Source organism: Erinaceus europaeus, chromosome 12 (genome assembly GCF_950295315.1).
Source record: "Erinaceus europaeus chromosome 12, mEriEur2.1, whole genome shotgun sequence".
Taxonomy (NCBI): Eukaryota; Metazoa; Chordata; class Mammalia; order Eulipotyphla; family Erinaceidae; genus Erinaceus; species Erinaceus europaeus.
In genome coordinates this window covers 46,965,003-46,985,332 of record NC_080173.1, presented here as the reverse complement: position 1 = coordinate 46,985,332, position 20,330 = coordinate 46,965,003, and positions in this window count along the sequence as shown.

The following is a 20,330-nucleotide window of genomic DNA, read 5'->3' as shown; positions in this document are numbered from 1 at the left end:
ATTGTTTTGAAGAACTCAGAGTGAAATTCCAGAAGGGCTTACTTTTGTGGCAACAAATCGCTAATTAACATTTTAAGAACTATTATCAAAGGTGATCACAGGTCGGCCAAATATTGTGGAAGGAGAGTTCTCTCACCTAACACTCAAAAGAGATCTTTGGTAGAACAGTTTAGGAATCAGAGTTCATTTTAATGTTATTTACTTCTTTATTTAGTGGCACCTACCAAAATAATACCCTTGTAAAAAAAAAAAAGTAAACATTCCCTGAAGAGGTGGCCAGTCCATGAAGGAGCCTGAGTTCACTATGAGACCTGAAGAGTCTATGGGGGTTTTGTTCCCACTGACTCCCTCATTCCTAGAGCTTTAACTTTAATGGAACCTTTAATAAAATGTAGTGCTGTGATTAAAAATATATAGAGAGATATATTTGGCTAGGGACCAAGCAGTGGTGTACCTGGTTGAGTGCACATGTTACTATGCACAAGGACCTAAGTTCCAGCCCCTGCATCAGGAGCAGTGAAGCAGGTCTGCAAGTGTCTATCTTTCTCTCCCTATCTTCCCCCCTCAATTTCTCTGTCCTATCAAAATAAAAAAAAATTAAAAAAAAAGAAAAAAAAGAAAGAAAAAATAGCCACCAGGACCAGTGAATTCGTAGTGCTGTTACAAAGCAACAGTGCTAACCCTGGAGGCAAAAAATATATATATATGGCTAGACACCACCATTTAACTTAGCTGCTATCATTTCAGAGAATGCAGACAATTTTAAGTAATTTTTTTTCTTTTTCATAGATTTATTTCATATAAGATAGTGTCTCCCATAAAAGATATAAGTAAAATTTCAAATCACATGCACATAATCTTATAATATTGTTCATATGTATAAAAGATTAGTTGGTTGTTAACTATTTGGAGGTAAATGGCCAAAGAAATCAACTTTCCTTCCCAAAATTGTTTCTTCCCAAAATTGTTAAGGAAATTATACTAGGTTGAATATTACTCCCCCCAAATACATGTCTGCAAGGAACTTGTAAATTAACTTCTTTTTTTATAATTTATTTATTTATTTATTCATGAGAGAGACAGGAGGAAAGAATCAGATATCACTTGTACGTACATGTGCTGCCGGGGATTGTACTCAGGACCTTATGGTTGAGAATCCAATGATTTATTATTCACTGCACCACCTCTCAGACCACGAATTAACCTTATTTAAAAACTGTATTTGGGGGGTCGGGCGGTGGCGCAGTGGGTTAAGCGCATGTGGCTCAAAGCGCAAGGACTGGCATAAGAATCCTGGTTCCAGCCCCCGGTTCCCCACTTGCAGGGGAGTCGCTTCACAGGCAGTGAAGCAGGTCTGCAGCTGTCTATCTTTCTCTCCCCCTCTCTGTCTTCCCCTCCTCTCTCCATTTCTCTCTGTTCTATCCAACAACGAACAACATCAACAATGGCAATAATAATAACCACAATGAGGCTACAACAACAAGGGCAACAAAAGGGGGAAAAATGGCCTCCAGGAGCGGTGGATTCAGAGGGCAGGCACTGAGCCCAGCAATAACCCTGGAGGAAAAAAAAAAACTGTATTTGGGTGGGGGAGATAGTGTAATGGCTATGCAAAGAGACTCTCATGCCTGAGGCTCCAAAGTCCCGGGTTCAATTCTCAGCACCACCATAAACCAGAGTTGATCAATCAATGCTCTGGAAGAGAGGAAGGGAGGAAGGAAGGAATGAAGTAGAGAGAGAAAGAAAGAAAGAAAGGAAGGAAGAAAGAGAGAAAGAAAGAAAGAAAGAAAGAAAGAAAGAAAGAAAGAAAGGAAGACATTTGCACAAGTAATCAAGTTAAAATGAGGTCATATTGAATTCAGCTGGATGCTGATCCATACTGGTTTCCTTATAAGACAAGGAAAATTTGGGTGTAGATGTAGACACAAAAGGAAGAATATCACTTGAAGATGAAGGTGAGCATCTCCATGCTAAGTAATGCCAAAGATTAAAACCACCAGAGTTAAGAAAGGGGATGAAGGGGAGTCGGGCAGTAGCGCAGCAGGTTAAGCACACATGGTGCAAAGTGCAAGGACCAGTGTAAGGATGCTGGTTCGAGCCACTGGCTCCCCACCTACAGGGAGTTGCTTCACAAGTGGTGAAGCAGGTCTGCAGGTGTCTATCTTTCTCTCCCCTTCTGTCTTCCCCTCCTCTATCCATTTCTCTCTGTCCTATCTAACAATGACGACATCAATAACAACAACAATAATAACTACAACAAGGGCAACGAAAGGGAAAATAAATAAAATTTTTTTGCATTGGGTTTTTTATTGTTTTGTTTTTTGTTTTTTAATAATTTATTTCTTTATTGGGGAATTAATGTTTTACATTAAACAGTAAATATAATAGTTTGTACATGCATAACATTCCCCAGATTCCCATTTAACAATACAACCCCCACTATGTCATTCATCATCTTTCATGGACCTGTATTCTCCCCACCCACCCACCCCAGAGTCTTTTACTTTGGTGCAATATGCCAATTCCATTTCAGGTTCGACTTGTGTTTTCTTTTCTAATCTTGTTTTTCAACTTCGGCATGAGAGTGAGATCATCCCATATTCATCCTTCTGTTTCTGACTTATTTCACTCAACATGATTTTTTCAAGGTCCATCCAAGATCGCCTGAAAACGGTGAAGTCACCATTTTTTACAGCTGAGTAGTATTCCATTATGTATATATACCACAACTTGCTCAGCCACTCATCTGTTGTTGGACACCTGGGTTGTTTCCAGGTTTTGGCTATTACAAATTATGCTGCCAAGAACATATGTGTACACAGATCTTTTTGGATGGATGTGTTGGGTTCCTTAGGATATATCCCCAGGAGGGCAATTGCAGGGTCATAGGGTAGGTCCATTTCTAGCCTTCTGAGAGTTCTCCAGACTGTTCTCCACAGAGGTTGGACCAATTGACATTCCCACCAGCAGTGCAGGAATGTTCCTTTGACCCTACACCCTCTCCAGCATTTGCTGCTGTTACCTTTTCTGATGTATGACATTCTCACAGGAGTGAAGTGATATCTCATTGTTGTCTTTATTTGCATTTCTCTGACAATCAGAGACTTGGAGCATTTTTTCATGTGTTTCTCAGCCTTTTGGATCTCTTCTGTGGTGAATATTCTGTCCAAGTCCTCCCCCCATTTTTGGATGGGGTTATTTGTTGTCTTGTTGTTGAGTCTGGCAAGCTCTTTATATATGTTGGTTATTAAACTCTTATCTGATGTATGGCATGTAAAGATCTTCTCCCATTCTGTGAGGGGTCTCTTGGTTTGGGTAGCGGTTTCTTTTGCTGTGAAGAAGCTTTTTAATTTGATGTAGTCCCATAGGTTTATACTTGCCTTAGTCTTCCTTGTAATTGGATTCGTTTCATTGAAAATGTCTTTAAAATTTATGCGGAAAAAAGTTCTGCCAATATTTTCCTCTAAGTATCTGATAGTTTCTGGTCTAACATCCAAGTCCTTGATCCACTTGGAATTTACTTTTGTATTTGGTGAAATACAGTGATTCAGTTTCATTCTTCTGCATGTTTCAACCCATTGTTTCCAACACCATTTGTTGAAGAGACTCTGCTTTCCCCATGTAATAGTCTGGGCCACTTTGTCAAAGATTAGATGTCCATACGTGTGGGGCCTCATTTCTGGGCTCTCAATTCTATTCCACTGGTCAGTGTGTCTGTTCATGTTCCAGTACCAAGCAGTTTTGATGACAATGGCCCTATAATACAGTTTGAGATCTGGCAGTGTGATGCATCCGGTTCTATTCTTTTATCTCAAGATTGTTTTGGCAATTCTAGGTCTTTTCTGGTTCCAGATAAACATTTGTAGCATTTTTTCTATTCTCGTAAAAAATGTGCTTGGGATCTTGATGGGGATAGCATTAAATTTGTAGATGGCTCTGGGTAATATATTCATTTTGATGATGTTAATTCTTCCAACCCATGAACATGGAATATCTTTCCACTTCTTTGTGTCTTTTTCAATTTCTTTGAGTAGTGACTCATAATTTTCAGTATACAAGTCTTTCACTTCTTTGGTTAGGTTTACTCCTAAATATTTTATTGTTTTTGTTGCTATAGAAAAAGGAACTGATTTCTGGATTTCAATTTCTTCTAACTTAGTGTTTGCATAGAGGAATGCCACTGACTTTTGAATGTTAATTTTATAGCCTGACACATTACTATATTGCCTAATGATTTCCAAAAGCTTCTTGCTGGATTCCTTAGGTTTTTCCATGTATACTATCATGTCATCTGCAAATAGGGAGAGTTTGACTTCTTCTCTTCCAACCTGTATGCCTTGAATTCCTTGCTCCTGCCTGATTGCTATAGCAAGAACTTCCAACACTATGTTGAATAGTAATGGTGATAGTGGGCAGCCCTGTCTAGTACCTGATCTGAGGGGAAATGCTTCCAGTTTTTCACCATTGAGTATGATGTTGGCTATAGGTTTGCTATATATAGACTCCACTATCTTTATGAATTTTTCCATCTATTCCCATTTTTTGTAGTGTTTTGATCATAAAGGGATGTTGTATTTTGTCAAAGGCTTTCTCTGCATCTATTGATATGACCATGTGGTTTTTGGTCTTGCTTTTGTTGATGTGGTGGATCACATTGATTGATTTACGTATATTAAACCAACCTTGCATGCCTGGGATAAACCCCACTTGGTCATGATGAACAATCTTTTTGATATACTGCTGTATCCGGTTGGCTAGAATTTTGTTCAATATTTTCGCATCTATGTTCATCAGAGATATTGGTCTGTAGTTTTCTTTTTTGGTTGTGTCCCTGTCTGCTTTTGGTATCAGGGTGATGTTGACTTCATAGAAGCTGGCAGGGAGTATTCCAGTGTTTTCAATCTTCTGGAAAACTTTTAAAAGTAGAGGTATTAGTTCTTTGAAAGTTTTGTAGAATTCATTTGTAAAACCATCTGGTCCAGGACTTTTATTTTTGGGAAGATTTTTGATAACTGTTTCAATTTCATTGGCTGTGATGGGCCTGTTCATGTTATCTACTTCCTCTTTACTTAGTTTTGGAAGTTGGTAGGTATCTTGGAAATCATTCATTTCTTCCAGGTTCTCTAGCTTGGTGGCATATAGTTGTTCATAGAAGCCTCGCATGATATGTTGAATTTCTGCAGTGTCTGTTGTGATATCTCCTCTTTCATTTACTATCCGATTTATTTGGGTCTTCTCCCTTTTTTGTTTTGTGAGTCTGGCTAAAGGTTTGTCGATTTTGTTTACTCTTTCGAAGAACCAACATTTACTTTCATTGATCTTTTGTATGGTTTTCCTATTCTCAATGTTATTTATTTCTGCCCTAACTTTAGTAATTTCTGTCCTTCTGGTTGCTTTAGGGTTCCTTTGTTGTTCTTCTTCTAGGTCTTTAAGATGTGCCTTTTCTTGTTTCCTAATGTGTGCTTGTATAGCTATGAACTTCCCTCTTAGGACTGCTTTAGCTGTGTCCCAAATATTTTGATAGCTTGTGTCCTCATTTTCATTGAACTCTCGAAACATTTTGATTTCTTCCTTGATTTCCTCTTTGACCCAGAAGTTGTTAAGAAGTGTACTGTTGAGCCTCCACATTTTGGGACTGTTACTAATCTTTTGTTGATTGTTAAGTGTTAGTTTAATTGCACTGTGGTCTGAGAAGATTCTTGGGATGATTTCAGTGCTTTTTTTTTTTTAATTTTTTTTTTTAATTTTATTTATTTATTCCCTTTTGTTGCCCTTGTTGTTTTATTGTTGTAATTATTGTTGTTGTCGTTGTTGGATAGGACAGAGAGAAATGGAGAGAGGAGGGGAAGACAGAGAGGAGGAGAGAAAGATAGACACCTGCAGACCTGCTTCACCACCTGTGAAGCGACTCCCCTGCAGGTGGGGAGCCGGGGTTCCAACCGGGATCCTTATGCCGGTCCTTGTGCTTTGCGCCACCTGCGCTTAACCCGCTGCGCTACAGCCGGACTCCCGATTTCAGTGCTTTTGAATTGGCTGATGCTGTGTTTGTGGCCTAACATATGGTCTATCCTTGAGAATGATCCATGTGGATTTGAGTAAAATGTGTATTCCAGTTTCTTGGGATGAATGACTCTGAAAATGTCCAATAGTTCTAGTTTATCTATCTCTTCATTTAGCTCCCTTATGTCTTTACTGATTTTCTTCCTGGATGATCTGTCAAGTTGAGATAGTGGGGTGTTGAAGTCCCCTATGATTGTGTTACTGTTAATATATTGCTGTAGCTCTTTCAGTAGAAGTTTGATGTATTTAGATGGCTTCTCATTGGGTGCATAGATATTAATAATTGTTAAGTCCTCTTGATTGACTGATCCTCTGAGCATTAAGTAGTGTCCATTCCTATCTTTTTTCATCTTATCTATTTTAAAGTCTATCATGTCAGATATGAGAATAGCTGTTCCTGCCCTTTTTGTGGGCCATTGGCTTGTATGATAGTTTTCCATCCTTTCACTTTAAGTCTGTGTTTGTCTTGTTGCGTTAGGTGAGTTTCCTGTAGACAACATATTGTTGGGTTGTGTTTTCTGATCCATCTTCCTACTCTGTGTCTTTTAATAATTGAATTCAGGCCATTGACATTTATTGATATCAAAGACTGAAGATATTTTAACGCCATTCTTGTAGAGTTTTAGAGTGTTTTGATATATGTCCTATTTGTGTTGGTCTGGTTGTTTATAGGAGACCTTTCAGAACTTCTTTCAGGGCAGGCTTGGTGATGGTTGCTTCCTTCAACTGTTGCTTGTCTGAGAAGGTTTTGATGCTTCCATCTAGTCTGAATGACAATCTAGCAGGATATAGTATTCTTGGCTGAAAGCCTTTCTCATTGAGCACTCGATAGATATCTTGCCATTCTCTTCTGGCCTGTAGTGTTTGTATGGAGAAGTCTGATGCTAATCTTATGGGTTTTCCTTTGTAGGTGACTCTTTGATTTTCTCTTGCAGCCTTGAGGATCTTTTCTTTATCCTTATTCCTTTCCATTCTAAGTATGACATGTCTTGGTGTCTTTAGGTCTGGGTTTCTTGAATCTTTATGTCTTTGGTGTTGTCTAGACTAGAGAAATTTTCAGCTATTATGGCCTGGAGAATGCTTTCTTCCTCTTCTTCTCTTTCTTCCTCTGGTAAGCCAATAATGCGTATATTGTTTCTTTTGAAGTCATCCCATAGGACTCTGTTGTTGTTTTCAGCATCTCTTAATCTCTTTTTGAGATCTCTTACTTCTTTTTTAGTTGTCTCTAATTCATCCTCAATCTTGCTAATTCTGTCTTCAGCCTCATAGATTCTATTATCTCTGCCCTCTACTGCTTTCTGGAGTTCATCTGTTTTGTTGCCCTGCTCTGATACTGTTTTAGCTTGTTCAGCTAGTTGCCTTCTTAGCTCAGAGATTTCAGCTTTCAGCTCTCTAATAACCATGAGATTATTAGAATTTTCTTCCATATTCTCATTTGTTGTTCCTGCATTTCTGATTACAATTTTTTCAAATTCTTTACTCACTGCTGTTATTATTTCCTTAGCTAATGTTTGGATGTTGAACTCGTTGTTTTGTGCTTCACCCTCTGGAGGACTTTTAGCTGGACTCTTGTCCTGGTTCGGGTCTCCAATATTTTTTCTTGTTGTTTTAACCATTTTATATATTATGTTATGAGTTCCCTTTATCAGTACTTTTCAAATTATTGATTACTATTGCCTGGATTGACTTGTGTCTAAGTAATTTAATTAAAGGGTTTACCATGGTGGAAGTTAACAGTTATTTCAATCCCTGAGTTGGAGCTCAGTGGTGTAAAAGCCTCTTTTTTTTTTCTTCCCTGTAGGCTATGGGAGCCTGAGGGCTTTTAAACTATCAATAGGCTTCTTAGCTTAATCACTGACTCCTGACCAAGAGATAAAGCAGGGTGTGGCAGAGATAATCCAGTGGTTATGCAAAGAGACTTTCACAGCCCCTCAGCTATGCCAAGGTGGTATAGGTCTTCTCCTGAGTTTCCTGGTTAGATCTCTGTCCCCTGGTGTCCCTCCCTGTTGCTGCTCCAGATTCTGAGGGTAGTAGCAATGGAGACTCAGATTTGCACTTGGTGAGTCTCTGGGGAGTCCTTTCCTCCCTTCAGCTGTCCCCTTGTTGTGGAGCAAACTGGAGGTGGTGTCTCCACTGATAAACTGTTGAACTGTTAGCAGTCACTTAATCTCTCCTTAGGCCCCTCTCTCCTCTCTGTCACCAGCCACACGTGTTTGTACTCACAGGTGATTTACTGGGTTCCTGTGGTCATTCTAGTCCTGTCTTGTTTCGGTCCGGGTGGTCTCCATTGGTATTCCTAGTTGATCCGGGAGGGGAGTGGAGAGCAGAGGAGAGGAGAGGAGAGGAGAGGAGAGGAGAGGAGAGGAGAGGAGAGGAGAGGAGAGGAGAGGAGAGGAGAGGAGAAAAAGCGATCTGCTGCTTGTAGCTCCACCTCCGGAAGTCCAAATATTTTTTTAAATAAAAAAAAAGGAGGGTGAAGGATTCTTCCAAGAACCTTTAGAAATATCACATCTGCAGCCTGGGAGTTGGAATAGTAAGTGAAGCATTCGAGTGGTGAAGCAGGGCTACAGTTGTCTCTTCGTTCCTCCCCCTCAATATCTCTCCCCTCTCAATTTTTCTCTATCTCTATCAAAAATAAATAAATAAGTAAGTAAATAAATGTTTGTAAATGAAAAAGCATTGAACTCTCAAGCATAAGGTTCCAGGTTCAATCCTTGACATCGCATGTGCCAGAATGATGCTCTATTTCCTTTCTCATTAGTAAATAAATGAGTGAGTCTTTAAGAAAGAGAGAGAGAGAGAGATCATATCTCCATGTGATCTATTAGACTACTGTCTCCATTCTCTATTTTTTCTTACCAGTAAATAATTTTTGGGACATGGAGACAGTATAGTGGCTGTGCAAAAGATTTTCATACCTTAGGCTTTAAGTCTCCAGGTGCAATCCTTGGCAACATTATAAATCAGAGCTGAGATGGCCTGGGAGATGGCGCACTGAATAAAGCATTAAACTCTCAAGCATGTGGTTCTGAGTTCAATCCCCAGCAGCACATGTACCAGAGTGATGTCTGTTTCTTTCTCTCTTCTCCTATCTTTCTCATTAATGAATAAACAAATATTAAGAAAATAAATAAATAAATCAGAGCTGAATGACACTCTGGTTAAAAGAAATGGGGGAAGATTCTTCGTATAGTCATTTTCAAAGATGTTAAGAAATAGTTCCATGAGGCAGTATCCTGTGAGGAGGCACAATAGATAAAACGTTGAACTTTTTCTTTCTTTTTTTTTTTTTCTCCATAGTTATTGCTGGGGCTCAGTGCCTGCACTATGAATCCACTGCTCCTGGAGGCTATTTTTTTCCCTTTTTGTTGCCCTTGTTGTTTATTGTTGTTGTTATTGTTGCTATCGTTGTTGTTGGATAGAACAGAGAGAAACTGAGAGAGGAGGGAAAGACAGAGAAGGAGAGAGAAAGATATACACCTACTGACCTGCTTCATCGCTTGTGAAGCAACCCCCTGCAGGTGGGGATCCATGGCTGGAACCAGGATCCCTACTCAGGTCCTTGAGCTTTGCACCGTGTGCACTTAACCCAGCCCCCAAACGTTGAACTTTCAAGCATGAAATCTCAAGTTCAAACTCAGGTGTTGAATGTGAATGGGTATTGTGCTGGTTCTTTCTCTGTTTCTCATAACTAAATCTTCTTTTAAAAATATTTTATTGAGAGTCGGGCGGTAGTGCTGCAGGTTAAACGCAGGTGGTGCAAAGAGCAAGGACCAGCGTAAGGATCCAGGTTTGAGCCCCAGCTCCCCACCTGCAGGGGAATCGCTTCACAAGCAGTGAAGCAGGTCTGCAGGTGTCTGTCTCTCCCCCTCTCTGTCTTCCCCTCCTCTCTCTATTTCTCTCTGTCCTATCTAACAACAATAATAACTACAACAACAATGAAAAACAACAAAAGGGAAAATAAATACATATAAAAAATTTAAATATATTTTTAAAATTTATTTTATTGGATAGAGACAGAGAGAAATCTAGAAGGAAGGAGACAGAGATGGAGAGAGGAAAGAGAGGCACCTGTAATATTGCTTCATGCCTCCTGAAGCTTCCTTACTGCAGTATCACTTCACTCAAGAAATGCAACTTATTGGGGAGATAGCATAATGGTTATGCAAAAGACTGTCATGCCTGTCATGCCTGAAGCTCCAAGCTACCAAGTTCAGTCCCCAGTACCACAATAAGCCAGAGATGAGCAGTGCTCTGGTGTTTCTGTATATTTTTTATTTTATTGATTTTTTTAAGTATTTATTTATTATTCCCTTTTGTTGCCCTTATTGTTTTTTATTGTTGTTGTAGTTATTGTTCTTATTGATGTTGTCATTGTTGGATAGAACAGAGAGAAATGGAGAGAGGAGGCAAAGACAGAGAGGGGGAGAGAAAGATAGACACCTGCAGGCCAGCTTCACCGCCTGTGAAGCAACTCCCCTGCAGGTGGGGAGTCAGGGGCTCAAACCAGGATCCTTACTCCAGTCCTTGTGCTTCGCGCCATGTGCACTTAACCGGCTGCGCTACAGCCTGACCCCCTCTGTATGTTTTTTAATATTTTATTTATTTTAATTTGTTAATATTTATGTTATTTATTCCCTTTTGTTGCCCTTGTTGTTTTATTGTTGTAGTTGTTGTTATTGATGTCGTTGTTGCTGGATAGGACAGAGAGAAATGGAGTGAGGAGGGGAAGACAGAGTAGGAGGAAAATATAGACAATTGCAGACCTGCTTCGCCACTTGTGAAGCAACTCCCTGTAGGTAGGGAGCCAGGGCTCTAACCAGGATCCTTACACTGGTCCTTACGCTTTGCACCACCTGCGCTCCCAACTCCCGATATTTTAAATTTATTTTATTTATTATTAGAGACAGAGGAATTGAGTGAGGAGAGGGAAATAGAGAGGGAAACAGGGAGACATCTTCAGCCCTGCTTCACCACTCGTAAAACTTTCCCCCCACAGGTGGGGGCCAGGGGCTTGATCTCTCTATGTCTTTCTCTCTCTATCTCCCTGATTAAAATAAAATAAAGAGGGAGTCAGGCGGTAGCGCAGTGGGTTAAGCACAGGTGGCACAAGCTTAAGGACCTGATTAAGGATCCCAGTTTGAGCCCCCAGCTCCCCACCTGTAGGGGAGTCACTTCACAAGAGGTGAAGCAGATCTGCAGGTGTCTTTCTCTCCCCCTCTGTCTTCTCCTCCTCTTTCCATTTCTCTCTGTCCTAGCTAACAACGACGACATCAATAACAACAACAGCAATAACTGCAAAAACAAGGGCAACAAAAGGGAAAATAAATAAATAAATATGAAAAAATTTTAAAAAGGGAGTTGGGCAACAAAAGGGAAAATAAATAATTTAAAAAAAATTTTTAATTCAGAGGACCTAGTGGGGATTGTATTGTTATATGGGAAACTGGGGAATGTTATGCATGTACAAACTATTGTACTGACTGTTGAATGTAAAACATTAATTCCCCAATTTAAAAAAATTAAACTAAAAAAAAAGAAATGTAAAAAAAATCAAAGAAAATTAATAAAGAAGAAAATAAATGCAATTTATTGAAAGTAGGCCCAATGCTGGGGAAGAAAAGGAGTTTATAGTTCTGTAATAGAAAAACTAGAGGACAATGGGGAGATAGCACAATGATTATGCAAACACTTTCCTGCCCAAGGATCCAAGATCTCCTCCTACACCACCATAAGCCAGAGCTGAGCAGTGCTCTGATAAAAATAAAAATAATAGTGACCCGCTGGGGCCCTAATCAGGGAGTCCTGAGATTCCCAAACAGACTTTATGGGCCTAAAACTCGAATAAATCCCTCTCTCCATTGTTACTGGTCATTTCTCTCAGGAACAACAAAATAGACCCCTTTGTGGGCCCCCATAGGACCTTGCCCTCAACTTGGATCAACAATGGTAGAGAATATTCCATCTTCTGAAGGGAGGATGGACAACATACTCTATGCTACACCTGAGGAAGGTGGGTCGATACTGGGGTAGCATGGAATGTTCCTACTCATGAGCACAGAATGTGAGCTCAGATCTAGATGGATGTAGAGGTCACACAGGCTCCTAAGCTAGTTATGGGCCCCAGATATCATCAAATCCATGGGGTTTACAGTCAACAATATTTATACCCCTTTCCCATATTGGGGAGCTACTCTCTTCCTTGATCCAGCTTTCTGGTCCTTTTTCCAGCCATGACATCATCTCCCCAGACAGTAACTTGGATCCACCTGCATATCACACTTCAGACTCAGGAAAAAAAAAAAAAAAAAAAAACACTAGTATAGCTACAGGCCCTTTGAAATATAACTAAAATATGCCTAATAGCTATCTACAAAATGGAGGACCCCCCTCAACATTTCATCTGCACTATTCCAGCCTTTAGGTCCAGGATTGATCAACAATTTGTTTGACTTTGTATGTTAACTCTCTTTTCAGCCACCAGGTTCCAGATGCTAGCAGGATGCGACCAGGCTTCCCTAGACAGACAACCCCACCAATGTGTCCTGGAGCTCTGCTTCCTCACAGCCCTTCCCCACTAGGGAAAGAGAGAGACAGGCTGGGAGTATGGATCAACCTGTCAGTGCCCATGTTCAGCAGGGAAGCAATTACAGAAGCCAGACCTTCAACCTTCTGCATCCCACAATGATCTTGGGTCCATACTCCCAGAGGGTTAAAGAATAGGAAAGCTATCAGGGGAGGGGATGGGATACGGAGTTCTGGTGGTGGGAATTGTGTGAAGCTGTACCCCTCTTATCCTATGGTTTTGTCAATGTTTCCTTTTTATAAATAAAAAATTTTTTAAAAAATAGTGGAGGGTAGATAGCATAATGGTTATGCAAATAGACTCATGCCTGAAGCTCCAAAGTCCCGGGTTCAATCCCCTCACCACCATAAGCCAGAGCTGAACAGTGCTCTGGTAAAAATAAATAAATACTTAAAATAAGTAAGTAAATAAATAAATACATCTAAAATTAATAATAATAATAAATTAAATTTAAAGGAAAACTGGAGGCTATTATTGCAGCAAAGTAAAGGACTCTGAGATGGGTGGGGAATGTTCAGGTCTGGAACATGATGGCAGAAGAGGACTTATGTGGGAGATTAGAGTGTGATGTGGAAAACTGAGCTCAATGGTGAAAAACTGGAAGCATTTCCCCTCAGATCAGGTACTAGATAGGCCTGCCCACTATCGCCATTACTAATCAACATAGTGTTGGAAGTTCTTGCTATAGCAATCAGGCAGGAGCAAGCAGTCAAAGGGATACAGATTGGAAGGGAAGAAGTCAAACTCTCCCTATTTGCACATGACATGATAGTATACATAGAAAAACCTAAGGAATCCAGCAAGAAGCTTTTGGAAATCATCAGGCAATACAAAATTAACATTCAAAAGTCAGTGGCATTCCTCTATGCAAACACTAAGGTAGAAGAAATTGAAATCCAGAAATCAATTCCTTTTACTATAGTAACAAAACAATAAAATATCTAGGAATAAACCTAACCAAAGAAGTGAAATACTTGTATACTGAAAATTATGAGTCACTATTCAAGGAAATTGAAAAAGACACAAAGAAGTGGAAAGATATTCCATGTTCATGGGTTGGAAGAATTAATATCATCAAAATGAATATACTACCCAGAGCCATCTACAAATTTAATGCTATCCCCATCAAGATCCCAAGCACATTTTTTACGAGAATAGAAAAAATGCTACAAATGTTTATCTGGAACCAGAATACACCTAGAATTGCCAAAGCAATCTTGAGAAGAAAGGACAGAACCAGAGGCATCACACTCCCAGATCTCAAATTGTATTATACGGCCATTGTCATCAAAACTGCTTGTTACTGGAACATGAACAGACACACTGACCAGTGGAATAGAATTGAGAGCCCAGAAGTAAGCCCCCACACCTATGAACATCTAATCTTTGACAAAGGGGCTCAGACTATAAAATGGGGAAAGCAGAGTCTCTTCAACAAATGGTGTTGGAAACAATGGGTTGAAACATGCAGAAGAATGAAACTGAACCACTGTATTTCACCATACACAAAAGTAAATTCCAGGTGGATCAAGGACTTGGATGTTAGACCAGAAACTATCAGATACTTAGAGGAAAATATTGACAGAACTCTTTTCTGCATAAATTTTAAAGACATCTTCAATGAAAGGAATCCAATTACAAAGAAGACTAATGCAAGTATAAACCTATGGAACTACATCAAATTAAAAAGCTTCTACACAGCTAAAGAAACTACTACCCAAACCAAGAGACCCCTCACAGAATGGGAGAAGATCTTTACATGCCATACATCAGACTAGAGGCTAATAACCAAAATATATAAAGAGCTTGCCAGACTCAACAACAAGAAAACAAATAACCCCATCCAAAAATGGGGAGAAGACATGGACAGAATATTCACCACAGAAGAGATCCAAAAGGCTGAGAAACACATAAAAAAATGCTCCAAGTCTTTGTCAGAATAATGCAAACAAAGACAACAATGAGATACTACTTCGCTCCTGTGAGAATGTCATACATCAGAAAAGGTAACAGCAGCAAATGTTGGAGAGGTTGTGGGGTCAAAGGAACCTTCCTGCACTGCTGGTGGGAATGTAAATTGGTCCAAGCTCTGTGGAGAACAGTCTGGAGAACTCTCAGAAGGCTAGAAATGGACTTACCCTATGATTCCTCTCCTGGGGATATATCCTAAGGAACCCAACACACCCATCCAAAAAGATCTGTGTACAAATATGTTCTTAGCAGCATAATTTGTAATAGCCAAAACCTGGAAGTAACACAGGTGTCCAACAACAGATGAATGGCTGAGCAAGTTGTGATATATATATATACATACACACACACACACACACACACGCAACAGAATACTACTCTGCTGGTGACTTCACCATTTTCAGCCGATCTTGGATGGACTTTGAAAAATTCATGTTAAGTGAAATAAGTCAGAAACAGAAGGATGAATATGGGATGATCTCACTCTCAGGCAGAAGTTGAAAAATAAGATCAGAAAAGAAAACACAAGTAGAACCTGAACTGTAGTTGGTGTATTGCACCAAAGTAAAAGACGCTACAGTGAGTGGATAGGGAGAATACAGGTCCAAGAAGGATGACAGAGGACCTAGTGGGGGTTGTATTGTTATATGGAAAACTGGGAAATGTTATGCATGTACAAACTATTGTATTTATTGTTGAATGTACAACATTAATTCCCCAATAAAGAAATTAAAAAAAAGTAAATATATGTGGTCCGGAGGTGGCGCAGTGGATAAAGCACTTGACTCTCAAGAGTGAGGTCCTGAGTTCAAGCCCCAGCAGCAAATGTACCAGAGTGATGTCTGGTTCTTTCTCTCTCTCTCTCCTCCTATCTTTCTCATCAATCAATAAAGTCTTTTTAAAAAAGTAAATATATAAATAAGAAAGAAAGGTACTCTTCATCATTGAATTCAGAGTATCTTCCTTACGGGTAAATGAACACCTTTACTTATATTGTGCTGAACTTTATTCTGCAAAGTTTTTACTGATTCCACAAAGATCTCAGATTCTAGCTTTTGCACTAAACCTTTCTCAGCTGTAACTCTGCTACAAGAATATAAGCAACTGTCTTGGACTCTCCTTCCCATAGACAATGAAGTCCACAAAATGGAGATGTTACAGAAAAAAAAGAAGTGAGCATATTCCTTTTTTATTATTTTTTTTTACTATTTATTTATTCCCTTTTGTTGCCCTTGTTGTTTTATTGTTGTAGTTATTATTGTTGTTATTGGTGTTTTATTTATTTATTTATTCCCTTTTGTTGTCCTTGTTGTTTTATTGTTGTAGTTATTATTAATGTCGTTGTTGTTAGATAGGACAGAGAGAAATGGGGAGAGGAGGGGGAGACAGAGAGGGGGAGAGAAAGATAGACACCTGCAGACCTGCTTCACCGCCTGTGAAGCGACTCCCCTGCTGGTGGGGAGCTGGGGGCTGGAACCAGGATCCTTTTGCCAGTCCTTGCGCTTTGTGTCACATGCACTTAACCCACTGTACTACTGCCCGACTCCCATTCCTTTTTATCTGATACTTGTGTGTTCTTTTGTTGATCACTACTTTATTTTATTGTATCTTATTTTATTTTATTTTTTAACCAGAGCACTGCTCATCTCTGGCTTATGGTGATTCAGGGGATTGAACCTGGGACTTTGGAGCCTTGGACATGAAAGTCTCTTTGCATAACTATTATGCTATCAACCCCTGCCCAATCACATTTTTTTTCTTATCATTGTGGTTATTATTGTTGTTATTGATGCCGTTGTTGTTGGATAGGACAAAGAGAAATGGAGAGAGGAAGGAAAAACAGAAATGGGGAGAGAAAGATAGATACCTGCAGACCTGCTTCACCGCCTGTGAAGCGACTCCCTTGCAGGTGGGGAGCTAAGGGCTCGAACCTAGGTCCTTAGGCCAGTCCGGTGCGCTTTGAGCCATGTGCGCTTAACCCACTACGCTACCTCCCGACCCCCTCAATCACAAATTTTTGTTTAAAAGCCCCCATTTCTTTTGGAGTCATCTATCCATTCACTTAAGAATGCAATTTACTGAATGTAAGCCCAATACCAGGGAAGAAAAGGAGTCTAGATTTTTGTAATAGAAAAAAAAATCAAGGGGCCAGGTGGCGGTGCGCCTTGTTAAGCACACACATTACAACGCAAAAGGACCCAGGTTCAAGCCGCTGGTCCCACCTGCAGGGAAGTAGGACTATAGGTGTCTGTCTCTTTCCCTCTCTATCTCCCTCTCCCCTCTTAATTTCTCTCTGTCTCTATCCAATAATTAATTAATTAGTTAATTAATTAATTAAAAAAGAAACATTTCTGAAAAAAAAGGCAGGTAGAAAGTATTTGATTTTAGTGGTCTGCGAGGTGGCGCAGTGGATAAGGCTTTGGACTGTCAAGCATGAGTTCAGTCCCCAGCAGAACATCTACCAGAGTGATGTCTGGTTCTTTCTTTCCCATCATTTCTCATGAATAAATAAATAATTTTTTTTAAACGAAAGTATTTAATTGGGGGTCAGGCGGGTTAAGTGCACATGGCGCAAAGTGCAAGGACTGGTGTAAGGATCCTGGTTCGAGCCCCCAGCTCCCCACTTGCAGGGGCGTCACTTCACAGGTGGTGAAGCAGGTCTGCAGGTGTCTATCTTTCTCTTCCCCTCTCTGTCTTCCCCTCCTCTCTCGATTTCTTTCTGTCCTATCCAAGAACGAATGACATCAACAACAACAATAATAACTACAACAAGGCTACAACAACAAGGGCAACCAAAGGGGAAAAAATGGCCTCCAGGAGCAGTGGATTCATGGTGCAGGCACTGAGTCCAAGCAATAACCCTGGAGGCAAAAAAAAAAAGTATTTTATTCTATAAAAGAAATATAGGCACTAGAAGATAACCCACCGGAGGGTATGTGCTTTGCCATGCATGAAGTCACATGTTGTTGGCTTGGCATAACATGGGCATGGCAAGGCATTGGGGGGAAGATCCACAGGTGGCAGAACACTGTCTTGGTTTCTCTTCCTCTCTCAGTTTCTCTCTTGCTCTCTCCTGCTTGGTCTATCTGAAGTAGAAAGAAATAAAAATAAAAATAAGCCAGCTCAGGAGCTGTGGAACTGTACAAACTTGAAGCCTAGTGCTGCAAAAATGTTAATTGATTAATGACTTAATTAAAATAAGAGATAGAAAAGTCCCATGCATCTGATGAAGAACATGAAATTCATGTAAGTGAATGAACTTTCTTAAGTTCACATATCATTTAACTGGTAGAGTTGAGACTTATTACTCTTATATCTGATATCCATGCCACCTTTCATAGGCTACTGGCTTAATTGTCCAGGAAAAACAAATTGGACTGTATTTAGTTAGTGGCAATGAAAAGTAAAAAAGGGTTGAGGGAAGAAATAAATGCAAGACAGGGATGAGTGGTGGCACCGCTGGTTAAGCTCTCATCTTACAGAGTGCACAGAACTAAGTTTAAGCCCCCAGTCCCCACCTGCAGGGGGAAAGCTTCACAAGTGGTGAAGCAGTGCTGCAGGTGTCTGTCTCTCTCTTTCTCTATCTCCCCCTTCCCTTACAACTTCTGGCTGTCTCTATCCTATAAATAAATAAAGATAACAAGAAATAAATGCAGGGGAGTCGGGCGGTAGTGCAGCGGGTTAAGTGCACGTGGCGCAAAGCGCAGGGACTGGCATAAGGATCCCAGTTGAAGCCCCCCGCTCCCCACCTGCAGGGGAGTCGCTTCACAAGCAGTGAAGCAGGTCTGCAGTTGTCTATCTTTCTCATCCCCTCTCTGTCTTCCCCTCCTCTCTCCATTTCTCTCTGTCCTATACAACGATGACATCAACAGCAATAAAACAAGGGCAACAAAAGGGAAAATAAATAAATATAAAAAAATTAAAAAAGAAAGAAAGCTAGGGCTTACAGAGTCCAACTTTTACAAGTATTACATAGGAGATCAGGATTAGAATTCAGGTTGGACTCAGCAATAGGACTCCTAAGAGAGGTAGAACAATGCAGTACTTGAGAGCATATGAAATAGGTTCAAAGTGACTGGTCCAAAGTGGCTGCCATTTAACTGAGTGACCTTGAACAAAGTTTCATTACTATTAGCTGTGAAATAAAGGTAACAGCATAGGTCTATTCCATAAATCCATGTGTATAATGTAAAATATTTTCCAGGCCAAGTGGTGGCGCACTTGGTTAAACACACACACACACACACACACACACACACACACACACTGCGCAAGGTTCCAGGATCAAGCCCCCCCGTCTCTACTTGCAGGTAGGAAGGAAGCTTTACCAGTGGTGAAGCAGGGCTGTAGGTGTCTCTTTGTGTCTCTCCCCTTCCCTCTCGATTTCTGGCTGTCTCTATCTAATAAATAAATAAAATTAAAATTTTTTTTAAAAAGTGAAAGATTTCCATAACTTTAATGACTTTGAGAAAATATAAACAATTTGCTTTTGAACAATATTAAAAGAAAAATTTTATAAATACTAAAATGAACACCAGAGACAGGCATTTTACTTTATTTTATTTATTTATTGTTAAAGACAGTGAGAAATTTAGAGGGAAGGGAGAGTAGGGAGGTGGGAAAGACCCCAAGACCTGCAGGACTGCTTTACTGCTTAGGAAGCTTCCTACCTTGCAGATGGGCACTGAGGGCTTGAACCAGGGTCCTTGTGCACGGTAACAGGTGTGCCACTGCCCAGCCCTACTAGAGAAAGATTTATGACAGAAGATTAAGAGTCAGAAAAGGAACACTGAGAGGATAAACTTTCAAGGAAGACACACACAAAAAATAAAGTTCAAGGGAATTGAGATGTATCTAGATGAAAGACTGTTAAGTTGCTAATAAAAAATTTTTTTAAAAAAAAGGTGGCAGTTGAAACACATGTGGTTAGAAAGTAGCTGACTCTGAGGTTCAAAAACTTTAAGTCTGAGAGGAAGGAAATGACAGCCATTGTGCAATAGTTTGCTAACACCTGACAAACTTTAAAAGATGGGCCTCTATTTTGTCCAGAAGAGGAATCTTTTGCTATGCCCAGAAAGTTGACAGAGTTGAGCAGCATTTAAAAACTCAGTGGAGTTATATGGAAAACTGGGAAATGTTATGCATGTACAAACTATTGTATTTACTGTTGAATGTAAAACATTAATTCCCCAATAAAGAAATTGAAGAAAAAAACAAAAACCAGTGGAGAAGGAGGGTCTGAGCCTTTCTAGGTCTTGGTAACTAAATCCAAAGTGAAGTTGAATTGTAGTTTCACTAACAATGTAAGATGGAAATTCAAATGAAACATCAATTTTGGCTTTACATTATTTCATTAGAGTTTTTGATTTGTTAGGCAGAATCAATTTTTCCCCCAAGTAGACAAAATTATAAGCATCACATTTTTATCTGAAGTAACTCCTTCATTAGACTTGAATGTCAGTAGGGTTCCACCACCCACAGAGACTCAGGAACCGGTTTTCCAAGTTTTTCCTGATATAATTCTGGTTATTAAAAAGGATTTGGAACTCCAACACTTATCCTTAAAAGGTTAAAGGAATTGATAATATTTTTTTCTATACTTTTTTATTGGGGAATTAAAGGTTTCCACTAAATGCAGTTTGTTGATACATGTGTAAATATTCTCAGTCTTCTGCAGAACATTCTCATCCTAGGTCCTTCTCCACCATCATGC